This window comes from Cyanistes caeruleus, chromosome Z, assembly GCF_971803275.1.
Source record: "Cyanistes caeruleus chromosome Z, bCyaCae1.hap1.1, whole genome shotgun sequence".
Lineage (NCBI taxonomy): Eukaryota > Metazoa > Chordata > Aves > Passeriformes > Paridae > Cyanistes > Cyanistes caeruleus.
Window position 1 is genome coordinate 34,893,763 of NC_141732.1, and position 17,578 is coordinate 34,911,340.

Genomic DNA, 17,578 nt, shown 5'->3' on the forward strand with positions numbered 1-17,578 from the left:
TCACACTCTCATGAAACTTACAAAATTCAGCAACTTTTCAAGATTACCCTATTTTAAAGACATTAGTATAAGTTTCATCAAACAAGACAAAACAATGCTTTGGTGTAATAGCAAAATTAGGATGATCAAGAATCTATCCCAATCTGTCAAAGGTAAAGTGGTGTCTCTAGTCCACTTGCAATCTGTTATGGCTCTACAAAACTATGACTGGCAGTGACATTAGCCAGATTCAGATCTAACAGACCTACTGCTTTTCCTCATTTCTAAAACAACTTCTCTTTGGAGGTGGTTCTGAGCAGGACATCCTGTCATTATTTATGTAAAACCAGACATTAATTCAAATAAAATGGTGATCAATGTGACTCACCATTAATTAGCACAATATGAATGCCACTTCTGACACACCTATAAGCCTGTCTTTGAAATTGCATGAACAGTATTAGTGTAACTAGAGGCAAGCCTCTCACAAAACTCAAGCTGGCCACTGCTGCATACATATTCTATATTATATAAAACAAGAAGACAAAGTAAAAAACTGCAAAATAAGGAAGTAACAAAGCAAACTTATCTGAAGTCTGTTAACTCCAAGTTACCTGTCTGAGCTAAGAGCATCATGACCCCTCTGACAAAGCAGATTCTTTTCATTTATGAAAAGCAGGCTTTTAAGAAGCATAATAGTTTTCTGTCCTCCTTTTTTCTTCAAGCATTGTCTAAAATTCTAAAAACCTTCCACCAAGACACAGAACATACCATCTAAAACGGTAGGTCTGTAAGAGAAAAAATAAAAGCTCATTTTTCACCATAACTACAGATCCAACAGAAGTGAATCACTAGCCCCACACATCTTTCCAGCCAAGAAGATCACATTTAATTACAGTTGGTATTTGGCTGTAATAATGGTCTCTTGAAATAATTTTAAAGGTAGATGTGGAGACACTTCAAATCTGTCTGAATTGACTAGAATCAAAAGCAATTCCTGGTATTTGTGCATTTCAACTTCTGTTCAAATTACATTTCAAAGCAGAATTATTCCCAATACTGCCTTGAAACTCTGTAACACACTAGATTCAAAAAGCTGCCAAGTGAGCCATGCACTGGCCTTGGTGCAGACAGGTTTTCTATTGCTGTCAATTTTAAACACCTGCTTCTCTGAAGAGCCAAAATATTTACCCTAGCATAACGTAGGTTACAATGCAATGTAAGTATCAACTGCATGTGGAAATTTGCCACTAATTAAAGTGGTTTATTGTTTTCTAGGATAACTTGGATGTTTCCTAAAGAAACACATAATGTATTGTTGTTAGTTTAATAACAGACATTATTCTATCCTGACTCTGACCTTTTCTGTGCCTAAATGCAAAAATAATTCTGTATTTTCAGACAGTATTCACTGTCAACAAGTAATGGCCAAGTCCTTTCAGCCACTAACAGCAAATTCCTTCAAGCAGAACTGTGATGCCCTAGCTACAAAATTTTGTTATGACTGTGTTTGTTAATTTATTATCAGCTTCTGCAGGCAAATCATCTCTTTTCAGAACTGTTAACCAAAATTACTTGAAATAACTAATCACCAACACTTGCCTCCTAGTTTCTAGATGTTTGATAATATGCTGAGATTGAGCTACATGGAACTCGCTAGTTGGGGAATCCTCCTGTTCCAAGGTCTACCTCTTCCACTTTGCAGGGACTATCCTTAGCAGAAAGGAGAAGAAATAGAACAGTCTTCCATTAATGACTACTTGAAATAGTTTATCTTCATCTACTGCTCTTCTATATCCCATCCTAAACCTTTTACATTATTACAGATGCGAGGACTTTTTACAACTGGGAAATTCTGGGCCAGACTTAACAGCAGCCAAGCAGCTAATATTTCTGTTAGCAGCCCCCAGAGCATGAGACACCCCTCTACATCATTTCACAGAAAAATGACACCACCCGTACATTCTGTATTCTACATTCACACCTCTGGAACACTGGGTTAAAATAGTCAAAGACCCTGGCATATTCCCAGTCTCTACACTCTGTATATGCCCATGTATTGAGGGCAATTTCATTTTCACACTTGCTTTGCTGCATGGCACGCAGGATACTCTGCCCTGAACTCTTGCGACACCCTGTACCAGTATGTGTGTTCCCACCACCCATCTCCACCCACCGGTTCTACATCGCCTGTGTGCAAACACAACTGGGGCTTCTTCCTAGAGCCCAGTGCAGATGACCAAGCACCAAACCAAGTCCTTCAGACACCTCAGACACTTCAGTGAGGGTGGAAAAGTGTCCATTGCCCTGCACATGTGTTAGGGCAAAACATGCTCCCCACCGTTCCCCCACGAAAGCGGCTGATACCTTCACCAGGCCTCTTCCTGGTGGAGGATCACCCCCTGTGTTTCTCCAGAATATTGGTACACCAGGAATCACAGGATATGACGATTCCAATGCTGAACTGGAAGGGACCCACAAGACATCGAGTCTAACGCTTACTGCTGCAGAGGACACCCCAAGCACCCATGTGGCCGAGAGCATTGTCCAGATGCTTCCTCAACCCTGTCAGGCTGGTGCTGTGACCACTTCTCTAGAGAGCCCGTTCCAGCCACCCTCTGGCTGAAGTGCCTTTTTCTAATATCCAGCCTAAACCGCTCTGACATTTCAGGCCATGCCCAAGTGGAGGGTCTGCCCTGGTACTCCCCTCCCTTCCGCACCCCCCAGACGCCGGCAAAAGCCACGACTGCGGCCCGCCGCTCTCCCTGTTCTTCTCGACACTGCCCTGCGGGCTCTTATCCCCGCTTTCCCCGGGAAACCGCGCCGGCATCTCCGGGGCTCTGAATTCCCGCATTTCGCGGGGACGCGCCCCGGCCCCCGCGGAGGCGGAGCTCCCGCCTCCCCCGCGGAGCTCCCGCCTCCCCCGCGGAGCTCCCGCCGCTGCCGCCTCCCCGCACGTCTGCGGCGCGCCCGGCCCGGCCTGGGCCCAGGCTCCGGCGGCCTCCTCGCATTCACCTTGCCCTGCGCCAGGACCGCGGCGGCGGCGCCGGACCGCTCGCATCCGCCGGCAGCAAGCCCCGCCCTGGCAGGAAATGAGCGCGGAGGAGGCGCAGCCCCTCGCCGCGCCCCGCAGCCGCCCCGCCGGCCACGGGGGCAGCTTAGGACCCAACGCTACCGTATCAACCAGACCACGGCACTGAGTGCCACATCCAGTCTTTCCTTAAACACCTCCAGGGACGGTGAGTCCATTGCATTGGCAGCCCATTCCAATGTCTAATCACCCCTTCTGTGAAGAAATTCTTCCTAAAGAGGAACCATATCCTTGAGGTGAGACAGTCTCTTCTTGTCTGCATATATATATATATATATATATATATATATACACACATCTGAGCAATCTAGTTAAAACTGCTGGATGGTCTCACAGCTCCAGTGGCTACTGCCATCATATTAAGAGGTTTCAAAGTGAGGGCCATCAGGGAACTACGGCTATGTGCTGTAGGAGATGCACAGTTAGGACAAGCACAGCCTACAGGGGTGTATGGAAGAATAAGGCAGTTGCAGGCTCTGAGGAACTGCAGCCCTCCAGCCAGGGCACCTGCCAGTAGCTTTAAGTTTTAAACCCTTTAAGACTCGCCTGTGGGAATTTAAAGTGCTGATTTGACTGTTTCCCAAGAGATTTAGAAAGGATCTTATCCTATGCTGACGTTCAGAAAGTCCTCAGACAGCTGTGGTTCAATGAATCATAGCTCCTCAAAGACTTAGTGTATTGAGAATATCGCAGCACACCCACTTCTGAAATTACCAGGCACTTTTGCTTGCAATACTGACTGTATGTAGTAATAGCAACTGGAAGGCACCTTAGGTTCAATTCATGTCCAATTTAAATTATTTTCATTGTTCTCTGCATCACTAAATTTCCTTTATGCACATTGCTTAAAAACCCATGTACATTCTGGAAATGTCAAATAAATGTGAATTGTCTCCTGTAAATGCTTTCAGGTTATGATAAGATTACCAGCATATCTATGGTTAGTTTCACTGAAACAAAATGCTGAAGAGCCTGAATCATATTTGAGCATGAGTGTATGGAAGTGTGAACATATGGACAGACTCTGGTTTATACTAGTACTAACACAGCTAGAAGCATCTACATTGAGAGTTATTTAGTCTTACAACAGCATCAGTGCATCTCTTGATGTGATTTTTCTGTAAATGTTCTAATGGTATTTCAGTATGTTGCAGTAAAAGGTGCAGAAGAAACAAGAAAGTTTATGCTCCTTTTGGTTATTTCTCACAGACCTCACATATTACATGAATAAGATTAAACTTTTCTTGTTATTGAGTGAGCCCTGCCTCAAGGCTTTCCAGCAGAGAGAAAAATGCTTTGAAGAGAGATGAGATGGGAGGAGAAGCCTCAGCCCATAATCTGCCTGCTCCAATTGGTTTTATGCCTTTCTGCTCAAAATCTCCAATGACACTGTGAAGAGGGCTTCCTGTCCTTGACAAGCCCTGTGGCTGTGAAGGCATTCATTAGAGGAGTAGGGTCTCAGTACCTAGATAATTCATTGGCACTTCCCTCGTCAGAAAGCTCTGCAGAAATACTAAAGGCTCTGCAAAGACTAAATGGACATTAGTGTCAAAGTGCTGGGAAATGTTTGAGATGAGGAGCTTACTTCTTTCGGGAGAGGTCATGTTGCTTAAGATCTGAAGAGAAGAACCAAGATCAGTTCTTGGTTTGCAGCTGGTTTGGATTTGTAGGAAACCCATCCTGTAAGAGGTGTGAAAGGGTGCTCAACTGGGATGATCTGTGCATGACTGTGACCAGAAGATGGACAGTGTGGACAGACAGAATCAGTAGCATTCTGATCTTCCGCACTGGTGCTAAGCACTGTGTTGCTTATTCCCTCTGAAAGCAGAGAATTATGACTTTTCAACATATGTCTCACATACTGAGATCAAGGTGGCAAAAACTTCCCGTAAGGTTTTCAAAAGCAGCTGTCCATATCAATTCTGTACTGTCTAGCCTGAAACACCTGAAAGCAACTTAAATTTTAAAAATCAGGGCTTTCAGAAAAGCAGGTCTTTCTGACACAACAAACAGATAACCTGTGAAAGATTCTGGCACAGTCGCTACTGTGAATGCACTCCATTACAAATATCCCTTGTAGGAAGAGACCAAGTATCATGAACTACATGATATAAGGAGAATATAAACTTGTTTATATGTAATAATTAATGTAATTAATAATAATAATGTAATTGTAATAATAATGTAATTAATGTAAACTTCCCTTGTTAGGGAAAGCCTAACAAGTTTCAACTTCCTGTATTCTCCCGTTTATTCTTCCCAGTTAAAACTACCAGGTGAGCTGTGCAGTTAATAGCAATTGTAGGCAGCACATCACATTTCATATCTGATGTTTCATAGACGGGGAAGAGATCAGGGATAAGACAGTGCCATAGAGGGAAATTTGGGGATTTATTCTTTTCTCATCACAATACAGATCTCTTACATCTTTGCTCAGCGTCTTACGCTAACACAAAACGGGCATCTACATGTAGCTAAGACTGTAAGACACAGAATTCCCAGCTAAGAGAGAGGAAACCCATAACTGTATGAAAATTTGTTCTTTGTCTCTGGAAAGATACTGTCAAAGGAAATCAATGAAGCTGGTGCAGGGAGCTGTCTTATGACAAGCAGTTGAGGGACCTTATCATTCTCTATATGTACCTAAAGTGAGATTATAGCAAGGTGGGGATCAGTTTCTTCTCCCAAGTAACAAGTGATAGAAAAGAGGAAGTGGCCTCAAGGTGTTCCAGTGGAGGTTTATTCTTGGATATTCAAAAATAGTTATTCACTGAAAGGGTTATCTAGCTTTATAAGCAGCTGCCCAAGGAAGTACTGGAGTCGCCATCCCTAGAATTATTTAAAAGGCACACAGATGTGGCACTCAGGGACATGATTTAATGTTGGACTTGGCAGTGCTGTATTAATGGTTGGACTTGATGACCTTAAGGTTCTTTTCCAATCTAAATAATTCCATGAGTCAGTGTTAAAATTAGGTGCTTCATAAACTCAGGTAACAAGACAGTTGTGAATCTCACTGACAGAATTATGAATTAGATAAAAAACATTGCATACATTTTTTTTAGAGTTTCCAATGTTCTATAATAGATTACAGTTCCTTTTTTCCTTATTGGAAAGATGTCATATTCTGGTGTCTGGTGTGTTACAAAATAATGGCATTTGTACGTACCCTATAAAATGTGAGTAAAGTTTATTGTAATTAGCTAGAGTTGTAGAATGTGATAGATGCATGGCATAAAAAGTAACCTCTGTTCTAGAGAATTCTTTGATCAGGAGTGTGTGTGTGGGCCAAGATAATATCCATCTGAAGTCCATGCAAAGCACTGGAAAGTGTACTGGAAAACTGGGGTTTTTTTTTCCCAGTTCACTAAATGTCTTGAGCCTTTGTCTTAATTTCAGCTAAAAAACCCACCAAACCACAAAACTTTCCTTTCCCACTCCCTCTATCTAAAAAAGGAGTTTTTAGATAAACAGTTCCACTATTTATCTAAAAATAGTGGAACTGACCCACTTTTTGTTGTCATCATGTTACTAACTCTGCTTGTGTCATCAGTTACATTCTTTAAAAGGGTCTGTTTTCACTTGTAATCAATGCTGTTAAGTCTTGTGTGTTTCTTCTGAAGATCCACTCCTAGTTCAGTCCTGCTGGAATGATTGCTGCTGATTTGTTGACATCCACTGGTTCAACATACCCAAGTGTGCGAAACAATAAAGGTAAGAAAACTTTCAGAAGCCGTGAAAATAAGCCTCAGAAAAGAAAAAGTAGAGAACTTAGAGCTAGTTGCAGCCCCTTCCATCCCCTGCGAACCCCCCCACCTCCTCTGGGAATGTTTCTTCCATCCCAGCCCGGGGTCCCTGCCTCCCCGCTTTTAATCCGTCTGTTACAGCGCCTCAGACGCGGGGGGAGAAGTCATTGTTGGTGGTACCTTTCCCAACTTGTTCTGGCGCTGGAGCGGTGCCGGCCGGTTCTTGTTACGGCACAGGGCAGGGGCAGGTCCGGCAGCTCGGTCCAGAGCCCCAGGCTGCACGGAGAGCCCAGGCACAGCCAGCACGCCCAGCACGGGCCGTGCCTGCCGCTGTCCGCGGCTCAGAGGAAGCGAGGAGCCCGCCCGCGGCCGCTGGACAAACGCCTGGCACTGGAAACTGCTCGGGTGATGGGCTGGCTTTGCCCGACTCTGGTCACACAAATTTAACACGGAATCCTGAATCTTTGCAGTCCAACCCAGAGACTGGCAAGAACTGGGGACCCTGCAGGGACCAATCTGAAAACTAATTCAATACCCTTAACTGACCGGTCTGATATTAGATGAAATTTCAGACAGGATAATGATTTTGACTCTTTAAATGGTCAGCTTCTAGCCAGGCCGGTGAGGTATGGTAAAAACAATCAAAATCCTCAATACAAACACATTATGATATCAAAGAACTCAGACAAGCAATAAAAGATAGCGGGCTGACTTCTCCATATTTTAATAATGTGGTGAAAAGTATTTTTAATTCTTACAAGCTGGTTCCAGCAGATTGCCGCAACGTGGCTTCTATGATTTTATCTAATTCGCAGTACATCTTATGGGACTTAAAGTGGAGAAAGCTTCTCAATAGAGTAATAGAAGCTTATGTGGGTGGTCCTTATGCTCTATTAACCATTGCTCAATTAACATGGTGATGCCCCAAATGACAGGCCGGAGGATCAGGCAGTTTTCCTGCCTAGGCCTGTGCTCAGAGATACAAAAAACGCTGCAAGAAAAGCCTTGCTCACTGTTGAACCGGCAGGTAGTCACACAAATGCTTACTCTACAATAATGCAAGGTGAAACTGAGGCCTATGGTGCTTTTTCAGAGCGACTAACACATGCTGTCAAAAGGCAATGCCCTGATGAACAGGCTCACCCTTATATCCTTAAAAGCCTTGCTTTTACTAATGCAAATGAGGAATGCAAGAAAGTTATTTTAGCTTTGCCTGAGCAGCCCCCAACTGTTCCTCAAATGCTTTCAGCTTGCAGCAAATTTAGCCCCCCACAGCACCTTGCCAGGGTACAAGCTAACGCTCTTGGGGAACAGATTCTAAAATCCCAAGACTTACTGGGAGAAAAGCTGGGAGATAAGCTAGAAAAGGTTTTGAAAGCTCTTGTGACCGTGCAATTTGGTACAAAAGCCAAAGAGCTTTGTTTTAACTGTGGAAAGCCTGGTCACAGGAAAAAGGAATTGTCCTGTACTGGCACCAAAAGCTAAGCCATCTACTGTTCACCCTCGATGTCAGAAAGGGAAACCTTATGTGAAGAATTGTCATCCTCGTTTTGACATCAGTGGTAATCCCTTGCTGTTAAACTCAAAAGGCAGCACAGGCCACCACACAATGAAACAAGTAGTGGCACCCCAGTTGCCAAAAAATTTAGTTACCTCGGCTTTACCTGTAAGGAACCCAAATCAGATGTTATTTATGCCCTGCCACCCATCCCTCAGGTGGCTCCACCCTACTACCCCCAGGGGCAAGGTTTGAGTTGGCAACTTCAAAATAAATATGCCTTTTAAAAGACTTCTGTTACGAAGGTATCCCCACAGAAATTACTGGCATTTCTTGACAAAGACAAGACTTTAATTATATACAAGCACAGCAACAGAATTTTTAGACTTTCCTTCCAGCTGTTGTTTCAGCAGACTGCAAACAAGAGCTAATAATTTCAGCTCTTGCATTCAGTATTCCTACTGTGATTCAACCAAAAACACCTATAGCTATTGCATTGTTTTACCTATGGATACACACAGACAAAATATGTATCAAGAGACTCCACTTCCAACTAATCAAGTTGTGCACCCAGAGGTGCCACTTGGGAATCCTACCCCGAGTTTTGATGTCTTTTGGGTGGAACACATGGGCCTTGACCGACCAGAACTGACTTGCAGCCTGACTCATCTTGGTAGAACAGTTTTTATCACAGGCATGCTGGACACTGGCACAGACATCTCACAGGTTTTGGCCGAGTGATTGGAATTTAGTGCCACCTCTGGGCACCCTCACAGGGACTGGAGGCACCACTGTGTGTCTGCAAAGTGAATCCAGGATTACTGTTACAGGTCCTGAGGGGAAGCCAGCAACAGTATGTCCCTTCCTTGTGCAGAAGCCTCTCACTGTATGGGGGAGAGACTTACTGTCCCAGTCGGGAGCAAAACTGCAAGTGGACCCCTGATGGGGACCACACCAAAGCCCACCATTCTAAAGCTGTCATGGAAAACTGATAACCCTGTTTGGATTGATCAATGGCCTTTATCAGAGAAAAAAAGTAAGTACCCTTAAAAACATAGTAAAAAACAGTTGCAAAAAGATCATGTTACACCCACAAGTAGTCCCTGGAATTCACCAGGGTCTGTCATCCACAAGAAGACTTCTAATTCCTGGAGACTACTTCACAGCCTGAGGAAGATCAATGAAGTAGTCAAGGACATGAGGTTCTTGCAACCTGGACTCCCCTCTATGTCAATGATTCCAAGAGACTGGCCTCCCGTTATCCTTGATTTAAAGGACTGGTTTTCCAACATTCCACTCCATCCAGAGGATGCACTGAGGTCTGCTTTTTAAGTTCCAGCTATCAATAGAGGAGAACCACTGCAAAGATATCACTGCTAATCTTTGCCTCAAGGGATGAAAAATTCTCCCACCATTTGCCAATATTTTGTCGCACAAGCTCTGTCTCCAGCTCAACAGAAGCACTCACAATCTGTGATTCTGCACTACATGGATGATTTGCTTATTGCAGCACCAACACAAACAGAAATGGAACAAATTCGTGACAGTGTTGTTACTGAAATTCAAAAGGCCGGACTGGAAATTTCTACATCCAAAATTCAAAAAGTCCCACCCTGGAAATATCTGGGATGGAGGATGACTGAACAAACAATTACTCCACAGAAAATAAAACTCTGGACCAGTGGCAACACCTTGCAAGATTTACAACAGCTTTTGGGAGAAATTAATTGGGTCAGACCTATTTTGGGAATTACCAATGATGAACTTGCCCCACTCTTTGACTTATTAAGAGGAGACTGTGACATCAAATCTCCTAGGACTTTAACACCTGAAGCTCAAGCATCCCTTGAAAATGTCACAGGAGCTTTCCAAAGGAGACAAGCCCATCAATGTGCTCCAGAAAAGCCCTTTTATTCTTGCAGTTTTGGGAGAAAAATTGCAACTTTATGGTCTCATTTTTCAATGGGACCCTTGTGAAAGAGATCATTTGTTAATAATGGAATGAGTTTTTCTTCCTTACAGGTCCCCAAAGACAATTTTTACAACTATGGAGATGACAGCACAAATTATAATTAGAGCCAGAACAAGGTTGTTAACCTTAGCAGGCCAAGATTTTGCAGTTAATTATTTGCCTCTGAAAAATGACAACCTTGACTGGGCATTGCAAAATTCAGATGATTTGCAAATGCATTGTTGAATTTTTCAGGTGTTTGTTCTATTCATTACCCAGCTCATAAACTGTTGCAAGTAAAACTGAGTTTTAGAGAAAAACCCATGTTGAGTGAAGAGCCTTTAAGTGCTATAATTCTTTTCACTGATGGATCAGGGAAAACACACAAATCAGTAATAGTATGGCTAAATCAAACAACAAAAACATGGGAATCAGATATTCAAACAGTGAGGGGATTTCCCCAAATTACTGAATTAGCTGCTGTAGTCAGGGCCTTTCAGCTTTTTCCTTTTAATTTCATTACAGATTCTGCTTATGTTGCTAATGTAGTTAAAATAATAGAAGGATCAGGTTTAAAATATGTTGGAAATGATGCCTTGTATTGTTTGCTTTCAAGCTTTTATACAATTTTACAATACAGCACTAATCCATATTTTGTTTCTCATGCTAGGGCTCATTCTTCGCTTCCAGGATTTTTAGCAGAAGGAAGTGCAAGAGCGGATAAGCTGGCAGTGGTTGTTTCTAATGCTTTGCCAAACATTACTGAACAAGCAAAACTAAGTCACGCCTTCTTTCACCAAAATGCACAAGCACTTGTGTGGATGTTTCACATTTCCAAAAGTCAAGCTAAAGCCATCATTAGTACTTGCCCTGACTGCCAGCTTGTGCAACCCCCTGTTTCTACAGGAGCTGTCAACCCACAGCGTTTGCAAAGCCTGCAGCCACGGCAAACAGACATCACTAAGCACCCTTCCTTTGGGAACTTTAAAAATATTCATGTATCAGTTGACACCTTTTCAGGAACAGTTTTTGCTTCTGTCCACGCAGGAGAAACAGCTGATCATACCTGTCAACACTTTTTGCAAGTATTTGCTTCACTAGGGGTACCCTGAGAAGTAAAAACAGACAATGGCCCTGCATATGTAGCCCAAAAATTGGCCACATTTTTGATGGACTGGGGTGTTTGCCACTCTTCTGAAACTCCCTACTCCCCCACAAGCCAAGCAATTATTGAAAGGACACATCATACCCTAAAATGTGTTCTAGATCAACAGAAGGGAGGAGCAGAGATGGCACCACATTGAGACTGAGCAAAGCTTTACATGTTTTTAATTTCTTGAACAGCTCTTTTGCAGAACCTGATCCACCAATTTTTAGGCATTTTTAAAATAACACACGGGCAAAATTGGAGGAAAATCCCTGTTTTAATTAGAAACCCTGAGACAGGGCAAATTGAAGGCCCTTTTCCCCCAGTAACTTGGGGCAAAGGGTATGCTTGTGTCTCCACAGATGCCAGACCCAAGTGGGTTCCAGCAAAGAACATCAAACCATATTGCACAGAAGAACATGCTGATGAGTCCAAGAGCAGAGAGACAAGCACGGAGATGTGAAACAAAGAGAGAGCCCACGGGTCCTTCCTGACAAACCTTGTTCACCTGTGGAACCTGCAAACCCTGATTTTTGTGTCATTGTGAAAAATGTGTAAATTGTTGATTTCATGGACTCCTTTGGCAAAAACATGCTATTTTTGTGCTATAGAGAGTACATCCCCCCATCGAATTTGCAAAGGTGAAATTATCCCTTCTTGTTATAGGTAGCTAGTCCCCAAGCAAATTTGAGAAAGTACAAGAGTAGAATTTGGGAAATAAGATATATGGAAAGGTCATTTGCCAAAAAATAGCTCACGAAAACTATGGAGCTGAATGAAGTATTATGCTGGTACTTGCTGGTCTTGCTTGTTCTGTGCAGTGAAGATTTGCCTGTAGAACAACCAAAAACAAATGTTTGCCTTAGCCAAGGCTGCAGGCTCAGACACCATAGGCCTGTCCAATTCAAATCCAGAAAAGTCCTTTTCAACCTGTCTAGTTGGTGTGCCAGTAAAAGATTGGCCAATACCCATATATTATGATCCCTTCACCAAAACGGGAGCAATCTTGTGACTGATTGGAACATTTGGACCAAAAAACTTCCAAAAGCAGAATCTGAACGCCAAGAATTGGAAATTCTTGGTTCTTTGACAATGGATTTTTGCCTCACATTTTCAGCTAGCAATTCGTGAGAGAATGATTCTCCGAAGTGCAATGTCACTCCCAATTATCCTGCTTATAGGAACTCCAGTTTTCGGTGGAATTACTCGGACAGTTGGGGTAAATTTTCCAGGGCTGACCAATATCCATGACAATTACTAAAAGGATATTGGTTCATTTGTGGAGATAGGGCTTGGCAAGATATTCCATCTCACCTTGAAGGTGGTCCATGCAGCATTGGACAACTCACTATGCTAGCACCTAAAACAGTCATTAAGAAAAAACATACAGGAAAAAGATTTATCCACCGGTATGATGAAAATTGTCAGAATAATTTTAGACCCTGAAAGGCTGCAGAAAGAGCTTCAGCAGGTTTGCTACTACCCCAGCTTGCCTCAGCAATGGCATTGAAACAATTAGATCAGGTAAGATGTTGGCTGAGTAAACAGACCAATGCCACATGCATTGCAGTCAGTGATATGCTGACTGATGTCAGCAGTGCTAGACATGATACCCTTCAAAAGGGAGAGCAGCAACTGATTTTCTCTTACTGGCACATGGACACAGTTGTGAGGAATTTGAAGGATTATATTGTATGAACTGTTCTGACCACTCTGAGTCCATCCACAAAAGCATACAAAAGCTGGAGGATTTAACATCTCAGATTAAAAGAGAAAATGAATTATGGTTAGACAATTTGTTCGAAGGATGGAACTTTGCAACTTGGTTAAAGCAGCTTTGTAAAATAGGCTTGTATGTTTTAATGGTTGTGGTGATATTAGCAATAATGCCTTGTATGCTTCAGTGTGTTTGATGAGTGATGAACAAAGCTGTCAGAGTTTTTATTGTACAAGGAACCACAGTAAGTTCTCAAAATCTTACAAAGGTAGTAGATGCAAGTATAGATATAGATGAAGGCTTTGAATTAAGACCCTCTAATGGACAGGCCTTATTTGAATAATTATTTTATATATATTTTATATATTTATAATATATATACTTATTATAATATATATTGTTATATATATTATTATAATATATATATTAATGTAATATAATATAATATTTATGTATTACTTATTTGAATCCTTGGAATAGACCAGATCTTTACAGCAATAAAATTGCTGTGGTTTAAAATATCAGTGCTTAAAGTGAGTAAGAGAAGTACCTTAAACAAGCAAAGAGGAATACATTAAGTATTAAAATACTTTAAGTTTTGCTGATGTACTGTTATGTAGAAAAAGTATTGCAGTAGACCTGTGTAACACAAGGTAGTTAATAAGCGACAAAGTTAAGAAAGTCTTTGTGGTTGTTCCGAGAGGGGGAATTGTGGGAAACAGTAAAAGTAAGAAGATTTTCAGAAGCTGTGAAAATGGGCATCAGAAAGAAAAAGCAGAGAACTTAGAGCTAGCTGCAGCTGCAAGGCCTGAAAGTAAAGAAGATACAATAACACTATATGCAAGGACGTTAAACAACAGTTGAGTTTTTAGGCTTGGCCAAGATAGACTTTAAGACTGCAGAAAAATATCCTTACCAAGACAGTAGAAAGCTTTAAGTTTAATACTGTGTTATTCTATTTCTATTGTTAATAGAAAGCTTGTTTGCTTTCTATTAACAATAAACAATTGTTTGTAAGCTTTAGCAATATGCTATTGGCTGAAAAAATTAAAAAATGTTCTGTAACAAAGAGATCTTGAGCTGCTTGTGGCAGACGTGAGCTCGTGCCATCTCCTGTATCTGCAGCTGAGACTGGTGTCCGAAATAAAAACTTGAGACGTGTCACCCAGCAGTCCCATCCCAGTTGTGAAAAATTAACCTCCAACACCCAAGCTGGCTTCAAACCAGTTAGTCTTGAACCATGGTGGCAGCCTAGGCTGGGGTGATTCTTGTAGTGTAATTCTTCCTCTTATTGTGCTGTACATCTCCACCCCTTCATCAATAGACAATGTGGTTCACTTAAAACAATTTGGGGAATGTTCAAAATTAAATGAGTAGAGCTGCTGTAGATACTCAGAGTATTTGGATGTGAGTCAGCACAGAACCAATTTGATTGGAAGCTGTCATCACTAGGTAAGACAATGGGTAACTTTGCCAAATACAAGATCCCAATTTCCACCTCAGGTGCAGGTGGGAGAACTATTTGTTATATAAGATAAATTACATATATTTATAATACTCATATATGTGTGTATATATGTATATGTCTATGTCTATGTATATGTATATATGCATATATATACACACACACATGCATTTATTTAGAGATACATATATATATTTATATGAATACCTGGTTGAGGAAACGATGCAGAAGAAACAGCCAAGTTTGCAACAGCATCTTTTGTGAAAGTCCGGAAGGAAAATTCTGTTAAGCTTTCCCAGTTCTGTTCCCAGTTTCCAGACTGCCTAATTTTTTCAAATTGACATGAAGTGCTGAAAAGAAAGCTAAAAATCTGGCAGGAAGAAGGAATCAAACTCTGTCCACTTCTCACTATTAATAAATACCTCCCATGTTGGACACAGGTCTAGAGATTCCTCTTTGCTCTTCTTGTCCAACTGGTTTTGTTTTTTTGTTTTTTTTTCATCTCTCCGAATCCTTTTCAGGCTCTTTGGCATCCTACTTGAATGCAAGTGTGTTTTTCAATGTGATCATCAGATGACATATATTTGAAATATTGTGTCTTCTCTGGTAATTGCTAATTTCTAATTTTAAGGAGTACTAATTCCACTACATAATTACAAAAAAAAAGAAATCCATTAAGAAGTGATCCAATATCAGGACTAAAGAATTATAATAGTGAACATGCATTTTCACCCTTTATGCCATATTAAAATAATTTCTTTCATATGTAGTTTGTGGATTTTGGCTATTAACTGCACTAGGAAAAAAAATGTGATGAAAGAAGAAAATGACATTGTAAAGTTACAGTTACAGTACAAAGCAGATAGTTTACACTTACCAAGAGAGATGAGGAAATTTTGTGAGAGAGAATATAAAATGGACAATGAAGTGTAGCAGTAGCTACCCTTCACTAAGTCTATCCTGTCTTTTATTATTAGGTGAGTTATTCAAATGTCTCCTTTAATCATCTGACTCTCAGAGGAATCTTAGATCCTAACTTATTACATGGCTACTATAATTACCTGAAACAATTTCAGATTTTCCATCTGAAGAAGCTTATAGAAATACAACAGAAGGCTTAAGTGCCAGTAAAAAGCACAGTGATATCAGGCATTCCAAAAAAGTACATCTGCATTCTTGATTCTGGGTCAAGAATAAAATCTCTTCATTTTTTTCAAGTATCTGTAGCCCTTATTTTCATTACCAGAAATGTCCAGAAAAACTTTGGTTTTTCCAAACAACAAATAAAGTCATAGAAAAGTAAAAAAAAGCACACAATTTTAAAAAGAGGATCTGTTTCTAAAGCCTTCAACCAACAAACCTTCTGTAAATGTGCTTTGATTGGACAATAAATCGAGACCTTGATGAAAAGCAAATCTTTGGAATTCAGGATGACATTAAGGAAAAAACCCAAAAAGCCCCACATGCTAAATTGCCATTTACTTCTTTCCTTCTGGCTTTTTCATACTAATATGGAAAAAAAGTCACATGAAGAGAATCTGAGTCAGCTGTTATTCTAGAAGAGTCTAATTTTCTCAGCTGGATTTGCTATCCATGTTCTTTTATTAAAGCTTTGATTTAATACCAGATGTTTTAATGAAAAATTGTCCATAATTACAGAACCATATAAGTAACTGCTAAAATATTCCCTGATTTTTGCAGGAAGACCAACTCTTCTACAAATGTTCTAACAAAACACCCATGTCCTTAGGCTGTGCTGAGTCCCTCTGGGAAAGGCCATACACTATTAAGAGAACAGCAGCCTATTTTCCCAAGGCCTTCTGTGTGACAGGGTGTAGGAGGTTACTCAGAATCATGTGGACACAAACCGCTTTTCTGACTGGCCTGGCTGCTGAGGCAGTATTTATAAAAAACTCAGCCTGAATGTCATTGACAGTGAGACTCCAGGTTGTGAGAGTCTCTCCCTCTTACTTTTCCTGTGCTTTTTGAAACACTCTTGTGTGTCTCTGAAAGGCAGTTTTGAAATACTGGCATTGTGTGGCATGCTGTCATGCCTGTATCTTCCCATACAAAGATCTAAAGATCGAGCTCAAACTTTTAATTAGAATTAAAATTTGATTACAATTTTAAGAAAAAGCATACAATTTGAACATGATTTTGGAAAGGACATTCCTGTATTTTCAAAGCTAAGTACTTCAAGTAAAAATCAATATGGTTGTCTTCTACCACATGAAATCATGCTTATTTACAGAAAACATTATGGGTGTCCTTGACTCTGTCCTATTGTCAGTTTTGTATAGGCCATAAAAATCTGCCTTCCCCAGGCAGCACAGTGTTGATGGGAATCATGTCCCCAACTATGGGCTGCCAACCTTCTTACTAGTTAAAATTCTCCAGGCTTCAGGTAGACTTGTGAAGTGTGATATGTTTAAGGAGCAAGGAAGCAGAGGTGAGAAATCTTCTGGTAGAAGAGTGCTCCCAAGTCAGACAGTCCACATAGCTCCTATGTGCTGACATTCTCATTTAAAATCCTGGGGGATATGCAAACTTCTTGTTTGCACTCTTGATTTTCTTAATATGAATGGGGAGCTTTGTTAATTTTCACTTTCATCCTTGAGCTTTAGTACTCTTTTTTTACTCTTTAGTGTCTGATGTGCTGACATGGTGGTTTCAGATTTGGACTCAGAGCACCATAGGAAAACGCCTCCACAGGAGGGCAAAAAATGTCAATTAATTTCTTACTTAAATACAACAGATATATTTTCAGTGCTTTTTGGAAATCCGTTTCTTTAAAACCTAAATCTGAGTCCTAGATGTATGCCTTCACTGATGAATATCTAAGGTGGTATTTCTCAACACCTCCAGATCTCAGGGAGACTTGGTGCTGAATCTGAAGTCAAAGCTGGCTGGAACACAAGAGGAAGGGGAGGATATGTAAAGAAAAGCTTCAGAGAAAGAACTGACATAGTAGGACACGCAGATTG

General features: G+C 41.0%; 1 protein-coding gene and 1 long non-coding RNA gene across 16 annotated transcripts in view; one reads left to right on the plus strand and one right to left on the minus strand.

Annotated features, from left to right (window-relative positions):
• GNE (glucosamine (UDP-N-acetyl)-2-epimerase/N-acetylmannosamine kinase) overlaps positions 1 to 17,578 on the minus strand; it is a 60,573-nt gene that overhangs the window by 20,223 nt on the left and 22,772 nt on the right. Inside the window, exons 1-3 of one of the 15 annotated variants that reach the window (XM_086866863.1) lie at positions 2,995 to 3,073; positions 1,582 to 1,687; positions 594 to 767 (exon numbers count right to left, since the gene is read on the minus strand). The exons of 2 other annotated variants lie outside the window; for them this stretch is intronic. The gene's annotated coding sequence lies outside the window, so the exon portion shown is untranslated. Of the gene's footprint in view, positions 1 to 593; positions 768 to 1,571; positions 1,693 to 2,346; positions 2,446 to 2,481; positions 2,802 to 2,994; positions 3,074 to 17,578 lie in introns of those variants that run through there. 12 more of the 15 variants (XM_086866865.1, XM_086866869.1, XM_086866866.1 and 9 more) reach the window with 12 other exon arrangements.
• On the plus strand, positions 3,151 to 6,832 carry LOC147648340 (uncharacterized). Its single transcript, XR_015280056.1, has 2 exons — positions 3,151 to 3,306; positions 6,694 to 6,832. It is a non-coding gene; the product is annotated as an uncharacterized LOC147648340 (long non-coding RNA).